We start from the raw sequence: 12,934 nt of genomic DNA on the forward strand, positions 1-12,934 counted from the left end.
TGTGACATCCTCAAACAGTAGAATAGTGTAACAAACCAAGGGTGCAGTCCATGTGTCAAGTATGTGATACCAAGAGTAAATCCTTTGGGTTTGTGTTGCGATTATCTTGTTACTTATTTAGATTTGCATCAACATCTGTCAGTTCATTATTATGAACTAATTGCAATCTCTGGTCGTTCTCTCCTATGCTATTTCTCCTACCTATGTACTTAAGGCCAAGGACATCTTCAAACATTTTCAGTTCTGTTGAATAGCTGTCAACCTAAAATATAAATTCCCCACAGGTATTGCCTGACCAAAACAGATCTGTTTGCTCCTTCCGACACCAATAATGCATGCTCTTGGCCTATGCTTTATTTACCTTTATTTACCCGAGATATGGCGTGTGAGAATATGGATGGGGGAAGGGTTTAGAGGGCTGTGGGCTAAAAGCAGGCAAATGGGCAAGTCCAGCATGTCTATTTGGTTGGCATTGACAAGGTGGGCCATGCTGCACAGCTCTATGACTGTGACATGTTAATGGGATGCCAATATTTAACATAGCATGTTTCAATCAGCATACACAACCAGATGTTGAATAAGAAGTGACAAAATAACATTGTCACAGAAGGTGTAAAAGATGGCTTTGTTTTTCTCTAGAAATTCAAAACTCACCATTTCTAAATTATGAAATTGAATGTTTATTCATTTTTGGAATAGCATTAGTTTATTGTCACATGCACCGAGGTACAGAGAAAACTTTTTTGTTGCGTGCTATCCAGTCAACGGAAAAACAATATATGAATACAAGCAAGCCATCCAGTGTACAGATACAGGATAAAGGGAATAATGTATAGTACAAGGTAAAGTCCGATTAAAGATAGTCCGAGGGCCTCCAATGAGGTAGATGGCAGCTTAGGGCCGCTCTCTAGTTGTTGACATAGTAGTTCGGTTGCCTGATGACAGCTGGGAAGAAAAGTAAAAATGTAAGCTGGTGTAATAACTCTTCAGGTGAACCATGTGCTTCATATCATCCCCTTCCTGATCAGCACGCGTGGCCCCACTGGAGCAACAAGGGGGCAAATGAATGCCAACCTGACCATTTTATCTGTTGATAACTTGAAGGGTCGGTTTATGCAACTCCTGACAAAGTAAAGAGGGATTTAAATGACATAGTCAAACATCATGGAAACAGACCTTTCAGCTCAACATCCATGTTTTACTGATGGAAAAAACTAGGTGGAGAGATCAAACGGCACCAGTGCTGGGCTTTGGTCACGGATAGGGTTCCATGGGTGTGAGGTGGTTCAGATCATTGGTCAGCTGGTGTGCGGTTTCCCACACTGGACTGCCTCATCTCCCTTCCATGTGAGATGCTCTGCTATGCCCCATCTAAGCTAGTCCCGTTTGGCCCATACCCCTGTAAACCTGGGGTTCCAAACTGAAACATCACCTGTCCCTTTCCTCCAAAGATGCTGCAGTATTACTGCACCATTTTGTTTCTATCTTTGATGTTAACCAGCATCTGAAGGTCCTTCCTGCTCGTGGAGATTTAGGGTGGATATTGTCAGAGCCCTGTTCTTGCACAGTGAGGCAGAGTACATGTGAGGAGGGAGCCAAGAACCAATCTTGAATGATGACTGTAAGAAAATAAAGTATCTGCGGCCTGTGCTGTAACGTGCAGGAATTGGGCAACAATAATCCTAACTCTGGGCAGCAGTGGATAGACATTGGAAAGGGACATCCTCAAACATTGTAGAAAAGTGCAGTAACATAGCGTGGTGCAGACAATGTCTGCACCACGGGAGTGTTCTGTTGAGAAGAGGCTTGACCATGGCATTGCATGGTAACGAGAGCAGTTTTTTCCTGTGACTGCTGGACAATGCATGTGATGGGAGGGGGAACAACCTTACTGACGTGACTCAGCCAGGATTGTAAGTGTTCAATGTTTGACATGGGCAGAAATGCCAGACCAGCACAGAGCGACTGAGCACTGGGACTCAACAGATCGCACAATGCTGTAAATGTCGCTGGACTCTGGAACTACCCCTTGGATCTTGGGGTTGGAGAACCCGTTCACTTACATTTCCTTTCAACCTCTGCAATGGGAAAGGAAAGATTTTTATATTTCTATTTTAAATTAATAGGTTTAAGTTATTTATTTGCATATACATTTTCAATGATACTTTATTGTCACATGTACCTGGGTACAGTGAACGCTTTGTTTTGCACACAACCCAGTAAAATCATACAACAGACCTCACCTTGGTAGTACACAGGTGTTGCCATGTTTCTGCCACTGAAAAAGTTGCAAAAGTTCATCAAACAGTCCTATCTTCTGCCTGTCACAGCAGGCAGATTTCATTTAAGTATTCAAATCAATTTTAGAATTTTAAATTTAAATTTAAATCTCAATGTTAGAGCATTGGATTTAGTTTTTGGAAATGCAGCATAAAAACAGGCCCTCTGATCCATTGATCATCGGTCTCCCGTTCACACTAGTTTTGTTATCCTACTTTCTCATCCACTCCCTACACACTAGGGGCAATTTACAGAGGCCAGTTAACCTACCAACCCGCACGTCATTGGGATGTGGGAAGAAGCCCACACGATCACAGAGAGAACGTGCTAACTCCACACAGACAGCACCCGAGGACAAGATCGAACTCAGGTCTCCGGATCTGTAATAATATGGTAAGTCCTGAGATGCTGCCTGACCTGCTGAGTTACTCCAGCATTTTGTGAAATAAATAGGTTCTTTAGAATATTGCCACTACCCAATCTCACCATTTAATACTCTGTATGTCTATTATAGCATCCAAGTAGACAAACTCACATTTTCCACCTACCATCTTCTTGCCCACTCTCAACTTGTCTATACCGCTGTGAAGCCTCCACACACTGGTCCATTCAATCACGGCTGGTTTAGCATCATCAGCAAACTTAGAAATGTGAATTTGGTTCTCTCAACTGAATCATTCTCATGAGGTGGGAAGAGTTGGGCCTCAGTCATGGGTTGCTACAATGCCCCACTGGTCACAACCTATCAACCTGGATATGAGAAGCTTGCTCTCGCCCTGTGCTTTCTGGCCAGTAAAGATGGCTTTATGCAACAATAAAATAAAGAATCAGTAAGCAAAACTTTTCCAGTTTGCTGATGATGCATTACATCTAACAAATAATGAGCCTTAAACAGTAAGTGCATGCACAGTTTTCTGCTAATAGCCTTCATTATAAAGTCATTTATGGAGAAAAGTGAATATTATATAATGTAATGAAGCCCAATTTGTTCACAGTGAATGACACAGATTTGCTAATAAAGACCTTTTGCTGTCCCTGGCAGAATCTATCCCTATTGCTTATCAATGGTGAAGCACTGAAAAGCTACTTTCGAACATAGAACAGTACAACACAGGAACAGGCCCTTTAGCCCACAATGTCCGTGCTGAACATGATGCCAAGATAAACTAACCACGTCTGCCTACACGTGATCCATAGGTTTTTCGCTGACTGGTTAGCACACAACAAAAAAGCTTTTCACTGCACCTATGACAATAAACTAAACTAAGCTAAAAGCCTCTTAAATTTCATTATCATATCTGCCCCCACCACCAACCCTGGTAGCATGTTCCAGGAACCCACCACCCTCAGTGGAAAAAACAACTTGTCCTGCACATCTCCTTTAAACTTTACCCCTCACCTTAAAGCTGTGCCTTCTAGTCTTTCATATTTCCACACTGGGGGAAAAAGCTTCTGACTCTAATTCTGAATTTAAGTACTTCTATCAGGTCTCCCCTCAACATCTGGAGAAACATTCTAGAGAAAATAATCCAAGTCTGTCCAACCTCTCCCTGTAGTTAAAATACCCTGTAATCCAGGCAACATTCAGGTAAATCCAGAATGTCCAGAACAAGGGGCCACAGTTTAAGAATAAGGGGTAGGCCATTTAGAACTGAGATGAGAAAAAACTTTTTCAGTCAGAGAGTTGTGAATCTGTGGAATTCTCTGCCTCAGAAGGCAGTGGAGGCCAATTCTCTGAATGCATTTAAGAGAGAGCTAGATAGAGCTCTTAAAGTCAGGGGGTATGGGGAGAAGGCAGGAACGGGGTACTGATTGAGAATGATCAGCCATGATTACATTGAATGGCGGTGCTGGCTCGAAGGGCCGAATGGCCTCCTCCTTTGTCTATTGTCTAAATCAGGATCAGTCTGAAGAAGGAGATAGCCACAAAATGCTGGAGTAACTCAGCGGGACAGACAGCATTTCTGGAGAGAAGAAATGATGACGTTTCGGGTCGGGACCCTTCTTCAGATTGGTCAGTCTGAAGAAGGGTCCCGACCCGAAACGTCATCTATCCATGTCCTCCAGAGATGTTGCCTGACCTGCTGAGTTACTCCAGCACTTACTTTCTTTTTTTTTGTAAACCAGCAACTGCAATTCCTTGTTTCCAACGTGATAAACCTCTTGGCTACTAATGCACATGGAATGAGCAATGTTGTGCTAAATCATTCATATAATTCAGATCTGACTTCTTTTGAAGTGCTGCTCTTTGCTGTTTTATCAATGACCATTAGCACCAAATTTATACAACCGTAAACTGTTTGAAGAATTCAAACATTTGTTCTTTGAATTCTATGTTCTCATTGCATAGAGACAAGAATCGGCAACAATTGCAATCTCAGTAATTGATGTTATTTGAATAAATAGGTTTTACTTAACTCCACACAGAGCTACCTTTTGTGGACAATAAGGTGCCTGTACGCACATCAATTTAAAATGAAGCTACATTAATCAGATATTTTTTCCATAAATATACCCTTTTTCTATTTTGATTTTACAACCACTCAACTTTTAATTTAATAAACTAATAATTAAAAACTAAATACAAAATGTTAAAAATTAAACATTATTAAAATAATGTACACTACCAAACCAGGTTTCTATGATGGAAGATTCCAAGTTGTGGTCAAAAGCAATCTTCCCACTTCATTCCTTGCTGTTGCTGTCCGGCAGACCATCATCCTATAAGACCCTGACTGTTCAGAGGTGCCGTTATGCTGTACCACCGGCGTGTACCAATGCAAAGAAACGCACTGCTCCTCGCCATGTTTAGTGAAGTGCAGTGCAGCACCTGATGTAACAGTCAGGGTATTCAACAGACAACGTCCTTAGAAATTACAACCTGAATAACACTAACTGATCACTCAAGCAAATATGGAATTAATGTGTGAAGATTGGCCATAATTTGACCAGTCTTCCTTTTAGTACTTATTTTCAAATAAAACCCCTGTACATTAACTTGCATACTGCTGCACCTACTCGACCATGCGAAAGAGTCAAATGAAATGTTATTAAAACGTAATTTCTCCAGAATTGCACCGACTCTAGAATTGAATGGAGCCACGATGAGAACAAATGCAGGTGTTCCCCAACTGTTAAAAAACTAAACCTGAAAGAAACATGTATCCCTCAAGTACTTGACTCGTAATTATAGGTTTGGTGCACAGCTCTTTTCAAATATTCACTGACACTTTAATAATTCCCCTGAAATTTTAGTTGTTAATCTTGTGTAACGAATTGGAAGCCATGCCTCAGATATGTTATTGTGCTTTATTATACTACATTTATTATAAAGATTGATATTATAATAAAGTGCATGCATATTTTCAGGTATCTGTGTAACATTGTCAGCCCCCCAATTCTGTGAGGCCTGAATATTCCCAGCACTTTTGTCAAGTTTCTAGCAGCTGTTGTCCTCCGTCTGGCAGGTGCAGCGTTGATTTATTTCTAGTTGCCCTTATTCAACTCGCTCCATTTACTACCTTCCAGATAGACCCTCTCAACCTGCACTGAATTCAGTAGTGTCACCTCAGAGAGCTCTCCACCACTTCCTTCGTTCTCGACTTGCCTTGCCATCTCTGCAATTTAGAACTCTTGTATTGGTATTCTCACCCTTCCAGTTCCCATGAAATTCGTTTGCCTAGAAAGGTTAACGCAGCAGATGCTGCCTGACCTGCTGAGTGTCTGGTTGATTTCATTATCTGTTTAATTCATTGTTGCTTGAGATTTTTCTACATACAATGTACTACTTTCCTACATTGCATATACTAAACTTTGGCTCACAAGAAGGTTCACTTTGTCTATAAAATGCCCTGGCATAATCTGAGGTAGAGAAACATTCTAATCAAATGCAGGATTTTTCTCTCTCTGACTTTTATCAAATTTTAACATTGAAATTGGAATGCAAGAGCGATCTCAAAGATTCAGTGTCTCACTCTCTTACAATTATATTGTTTGTTTCTTACAAGCACAAAATCATATTCCATTTGATTCTACTTCAAAATACTACATTGAGCTTCAGAATTTCATTTCACACTACAGAAATTCAATTTATATGGTGCTTGCTCATAATTTTAACTATACTTCAAATTTTCTCTGAATGTATTATTAGCCCGCAATTTGATACCAATCACAAGCCAGTACTGGAAACATTTCTAACGACGACAGTTGCATGAGTGGTTTCATCTTGTGGTTTATAAACTACATTGTTCAAGATCACAGTTAAATGAAGAAGTCTCGTTTTTTTGAAGACTTAAGCATTGTGATTAGACCTCGTCTGCACTGGCAGCCAAGTACTTGCTGGAAGATGTGAAGATAAATGGCCATGGCTAATTAGAGGAAAAAATATCTTGAAATTTTCTCTCACTCGTTGCTCTACATGGTTTCTAGATAGTTTTCAAAAGCCTTTAAACATTGGGCGTGTCATATTACTACACGTTAATACCTGTGCAAGCATGCAGCCCAGAATTTTGCCAGCTGCCTTCCAACAAATAGCATATGCCTTCCAACAATTTAATTTCTGTTAAATGACAAAACTGGAGTCGTAAATTGAATTTTGTTCATCCAATTTTGTCCATTTTGTGGAATACACTGCCACATGAGGTAGTTGTGTCAGGTACTAAAACAGCTTGTAAAAGACTTGGGCAGTTTAGTGAGCAAATAGAACTATTTTAGATGGGCATCTTGGTCAGCATGAATGAGTTGGGCTGAAGGGCCTGTTTCTGTGTAGTATGACAAACCCTAGATTATGCTCAAGGGATCCAACTGCTTTTGTATTTGTGCATATTTAAAGATTTTGACCAGCCATCCATTTATTTAGACTGTGTGGGGCAGAATTGATAATTTTTGCTATTGAGGGAGTGCAGCGGAGGTTCACCAGGTTAATTCCCAGGAGGGCGGGCCCAACATATGATGAAAGAATGGGTCGACAGGGCTTGTATTCACTGGAATTTAGAAGGATGAGAGGGAATCTTATAGAAACATATAAAATTCTTAAGGGATTGGACAGGCTAGATGCAGGAAAAATGTTCCTGATGTTGGGAGGGTCCAGAACCAGGGGTCACAGTTTAAGAATAAGCAGTAGGCCATTTAGGACTGAGATGAGGAAAAACTTTTTAATGCAGAGAGTTGTGAATCGGTGGAATTCTCTGCCACAGAAGGCAGTGGAGGCCAATTCACTGGATGTTTTCAAGAGAGAGTTAGATAGAGCTCTTAGGGCTAAGGAGATCAAGGGATATGGGGATAAAGCAGGAACGGGGTACTGATTTAGGATGATCAGCCATGATCATATTGAATGGGGGTGCTGGCTCAAAGGGTCGAATGGCCTACTCCTACACCTGTGTTTTCTATCTTCCTATTCAGTTTGCAAACCAGATAACATCAAAATGAAACTATTTTGATTGAGTGTTGGCATGTCATGAGTTTGATTAAATATATTTGATGCACATTGATTTCTGATATCAGACATCAAGGAGAATTGCACAGAAGAGTTTAAATACTTTAAAAGACAGAAAATGCTGGAATAACTCAGCGGGTTAGGCAGCATTACTGGAGAACGTAGATAGTTAATGTTTCGGGTCAGGACCCTTCATCTATTGACCTGAAACATCGCCAATCCATGTTCTCCAGAGAGTTACTCCAGCACATTGTGTCTTTCTTTGGTAAACCAGCATCTGCAGTTCCTTGTTATTTCATTTAAACACTTTGGGCTTTGATATATGTAACTTAATGGAATTAGTAGACAGACTGTGTGAAATTATATATACACATATATTACTTAAAATGTAGTTTTAACTGGTAATAAGTCAATTGGGAATTGAGATGAATGGCCTGGAGGACTGAACATTTTTCTCCCTTCACCGTTGACTATCTCAACAAGCTGCATGTCTCCACCTTTGATTCCTATCACTGTAACTTTAAGACTGTGTTTCCCACCCTATTGTTTTAGCTATATGTACTTTCTCCTATTCCTTCACCAAGCCAGGTAGCTGGAGGGAGATTTCAGCCTGCCACAATTATTTGGTAGAGAAAGCTATTGGAATGGATACAAATGTGACTTTTAAAAGATATTTGGACAGATAGATGAATAGGGAGATGAATATGGACCAAATGCAGGTATATAGGACCAGCCAGGTATGCCAACTCAACATGGACAAGATGAGCTGAAGCCAGTTTCCGTGCTATGCATCCCTTTGACTCTTGGGATAAGAAGCTGCCCAACTTTGGCCTGAACAGGGTTTCAGCTTGAGAGATTGTTATGAGGTTGTTGAAGGAAGTTGTGAAACCTGACCTGGGTCTTCATTGGGAGACTTGTTAACTTTCTCACTAGTTATCATCAACAGACGAGGCATTGACAGTCAATCTTTTTATTTACAGATACATTTGAATCAAGTTGAAATGATTTTAACTTCCTGATCAAGTGGACTTTGTGTTCAAACTGAAATTTCCAAAATCCATTTGTATCAACGCTGGGGTTTTTCCATCACTTTTACAGATCAATTTAATGCAACAATCATCAGAGATCAACAGTATTGTAGGTACACTTTAATCATCAAAGTTAACACCAAAAGCAACAATTGGTAAACAACCTCTCCAAAATATTTAGCTCTTGGTATTATTTCCGCTATTCCAGTCATCTGTAAATGACAGCATCCTAAGTACTGGAGTGCTACCTCATGTATTTTTAACGAAATGAGTCGATCAATCATTTATGCTTAAGAGAAAAGTCCGTCTGCGGTCCGTAATTCTACCTAATGCCCTGTATTTCGCCTCTGCGTGATTTGCAGAGCATTTTTTAAATGCTGCAATGGCAAGATTACTTAAAAAAGGTGTAATCATGCCACAAGTTGCAAATGGGCTTGAAACATGTGGAGCAAATAGGTGTTATTCTCATTGATTACCAATATCAACACAGAGGACCAGTCAAGTACAAGTTAAGCATTTAAACTGGATAATGCATGCAAGTGAAAAATACTGCACAAAATCAACATAAGTCTTCAAGATGGAACTGTTCAGTTGTAAGTGACTTGGAAATTACAGTAAAATCAAAACTTGGCAAATCTGATCCATTCAGTGTAGCAATCGTAAACCCAAAATAATCTTGAATGCTGTTACTAAAACAGAATATGATCAAGTTGCACAGTGCTGTGGCTATTTGCAAACATCTGCAGATGTCCTATTGGGAACTTGGAGGATGTAACCAGCTCCAGCCTCAGTGGTGAGACCCTGCCTGCTTACAGAATCCCACCACACGAGAGGGCCCATTATAAACACTGCTCAGTTAGCCTAGTCATCGCCCCCTGTTAATTTCATTGAAATATCAAGCAATTTAAGTTGAAATATTTATGAAAACAGAAAAACAAAAGCACCAATTCTATAACATTTTGAAATCTCAAGCATCGCCTCTTGTGCTGAGAGAGGGCAAAGCAGTATTTACAGTAGCATGAAATCACAGTGCTGGGTAGAGTGGTGGAGGCCAATGTCTTGAAATGAAATAAAAGGAGTGGTCAGCAAGGTTTGGGAGGTGGGGGGCATACGAGGTGGTTCCCCACAGAATGATCTAGTAAAGTGATTACTTGAGCCAGGCTCTTGTATCTAGTTTTCAGTCAGAGCTGGTTGTTTTACACGTTGAATCTCATTGTAAGTGGACTGCAATGCTGGTGCAGTGTAGTTTGATTCGTTCAGTTTATTACTACAAGATCATTTCTACACGTTAGTTATGGAGTGGATTGTAGGAGGACCTTGTGGATAAACTGTATGTAAAATAAAAACACAAAAATCAAAGTCTTCAACTTAGCCAGATTTCTTCCTTTCAGAAACATCAACAGTTAATACCTGAAAGAAAACATATATATTATTATTGTTTTGAAGTGTTCAAAGCAGTGAAGATTCTTTTGCCTAATGCTGATGAGGTTTGAGTACTCAGATCTGACAATGTGATCATCATCATCAGAAGCTGGGAAATGCAGAGGTAAAGTAAGTTTTAGATCTGACACCCTTGTCTCTTTTTCACCCCCAGCCTTTGTCACTGATTCCACCTGTCTGCCAATTCCCCCTTGTGTGTATCCACCTATCACTAGCCAGGCTTTGTCCCATCCCCACCTCTTTTTTTCCAGCTTCCTAACCACTGCGCACCCCACCCCTCCATTCCATCCGCCTGAAGAAGGGTCCCAAACCAAAACATCATCTGACACAGGTGCTGCCTGACCTGCTGAGTTTGTGTTTTGGTGAAGATCCCAGCATCGGTAGTCTCTTGTCTCTCGAGGTGAAATAAGTTACATGTTTGGCATATTGGGCGGAGTGCAGAGCGGTGAGAAAGAGAGTGTTTATGGGAGGGTAAGGTTGTAAGAGATTAATTGACAAAGGGGGTTGAGGGAGCTAGGTGAAAGAGGGTGGGGAAAGTATCGTGACCTACAAACACACATTGGGAAGAGTGTAAATAGGCGAAGACAGGAACATGAGACAAAATAAAAACAATAAATAAAATTGGATTGGTGGAAATACAACGGGGCACTTGCCTATAATTGCTGAATTCACTATCGGGACCCTAAGGCTGTCGTGTGGTTGAGAATATCATCGGAGGCCAATGGAAAACGTCAACGAGGGAGGTAAAGAAGAAGTGAGAGCCCGATGGAAGATTAGGCTCACGCTTACTAGCTGAAGTGAGATGTTGTACAAAGATGGTCTGCCAAAGTTTGTCTGATTTCCCTGATGTGGAGAAGCCCGCAGTGAATGGAATGTGCATGGAGGTTTCATTTGGAGACCTTGAGGGGGAAGCAGGTAAAAGGACGGATGGTGCAGAGGAATGTGCTGTGGGAGACATGGTCGGTATCGGTGGAGGAGGAGTTGGGAAGCAGAGTGACGGGAGGGGAGAGTGCTGAAAGAGGGGGGAGAATGGAAAAGATATCCTGTGCTCTGGCATCTAATGGGCATGGAGGTAAGATGAGGATGAAAGGGGCCTGGCCTTCCACGAGGCTGGACGAATGAAAGCAGAAGTGAAGGAAATACAACATCACTTACAGTCCTAGATTATTATGCAGCTGAACATGAGCGAGAACTTTTTTTAAAAGGTGCTTTCCATTTAAAGTCAATTGATTTCTTATAGAAATGTATAAAATTATAAAAGGACTGGACAAGCTAGATGCAGGAAAAATGTTCCCAATGTTGGGGAAGTCCAGAACCAGGGGTCACCGTCTAAGAATAAAGGGGAGGCCATTAAAAACTAAGATGAGAAAAAACTTTCACCCAGAGTTGTGAATTTGTGGAATTCTCTGCCACAGAAGGCAGTGGAGGCCAATTCACTGGATAAATTTTAAAGAGTGTTAGATAGAGCTCTAGGGGCTAGCGGAGTCAAGGGATATGGGGAGAAGGCAGGCACGGGGTACTGATTGTGGATGATCAGCTATGATCACGGTGGGTGGCGCTGATTGTACAGGGCATTGGTGGACCTGGAGTATTGCGTACAGTTTTGGTCTCCTAATCTGAGGAAAGACATTCTTGCCATAGAGGGAGTACAGAGAAGGTTCACCAGATTGATTCCTGGGATGGCAGGACTTTCATATAAAGAAAGACTGGATAGACTCGGCTTGTACTCGCTGGAATTTAGAAGATTGAGGGGGGATCTTATAGAAACGTACAAAATTCTTAAGGGGTTGGACAGGCTAGATGCAGGAAGATTGTTCCCGATGTTGGGGAAGTCCAGAACAAGGGGTCACAGTTTAAGGATAAGGGGGAAGTCTTTTAGGACCGAGATGAGAACGTTTTTTTTCACACAGAGTGGTGAATCTGTGGAATTCTCTGCCACAGAAGGTAGTTGAGGCCAGTTCATTGGCTATATTTAAGAGGGAGTTAGATGTGGCCCTTATGGCTAAAGGGATCAGGTGGTATGGAGAGAAGGCAGGTACAGGTTACTGAGCTGGATGATCAGCCATGATCATATTGAATGGCGGTGCAGGCTCGAAGGGCCAAATGGCCTACTCCTGCACATATTTTCTATGTTTTTATGAAGGGCCAAATGGCCTCTTCCTGCACCTATTTTCTATGTTTTCTATGTTTCTATGATAGTCTGTATTTTTTACTGAGATTTACAAGACTGGGATCTGGTATTGTACGGTGTTGCTTTCAGTGGTCCACGCGTGTTGATTGCAAACCTCACACCGACTGTCTAAGTGAACTCCGTGGTTCAGTGCTTACATCCCAAACATATGCTAAGTTGCAGCGCAGCCAATTGATGGCATTGGTCCTTGCATCAAATAAGTGTGACACTGGGCTACGTTAATGCAGCCAACATCGGGTATGAACCAGACAAGGAATGTCTGGTCCGCAGACACCATGCACAGGAAGGCCGCAATGTGGGAACTAGACACTGGCAACCTGCTCTCCACAGCAGCAATCTACTCCCTTTCCTTGCACGATTTAAAGAGCTTCTCACTAAGAGACACACAGTGCCGGAGTAACTCAGAGTCCGAAGAAAGGTCCCGACCCAAAACGTCACCCGTTCTTTTTCTCCAGAGATGCTGCCTGATCCACTGAGTTACTCCAGCACTTTGTGTCTATCTTTGGTTTAAACCAGTACCTACCGTTCATTGTATATACACTATGTCTGCTCCCCAGGGCT

General features: G+C 41.4%; 1 protein-coding gene across 3 annotated transcripts in view; it reads right to left on the reverse strand.

Annotated features, from left to right (window-relative positions):
- Positions 1-724: 724 nt before the first annotated feature.
- cfap91 (cilia and flagella associated protein 91) overlaps positions 725-12,934 on the reverse strand; it is a 68,125-nt gene continuing 55,915 nt past the window's right edge. For 2 of the 3 annotated variants that reach the window (XM_078408658.1, XM_078408656.1), the window contains exon 18: positions 8,681-10,152. The gene's annotated coding sequence lies outside the window, so the exon portion shown is untranslated. Of the gene's footprint in view, positions 946-8,680; positions 10,153-12,934 lie in introns of those variants that run through there. The other variant, XM_078408657.1, reaches the window with a different exon arrangement.

Source organism: Rhinoraja longicauda, chromosome 12, assembly GCF_053455715.1.
Source record: "Rhinoraja longicauda isolate Sanriku21f chromosome 12, sRhiLon1.1, whole genome shotgun sequence".
NCBI classification, from domain to species: domain Eukaryota; kingdom Metazoa; phylum Chordata; class Chondrichthyes; order Rajiformes; family Arhynchobatidae; genus Rhinoraja; species Rhinoraja longicauda.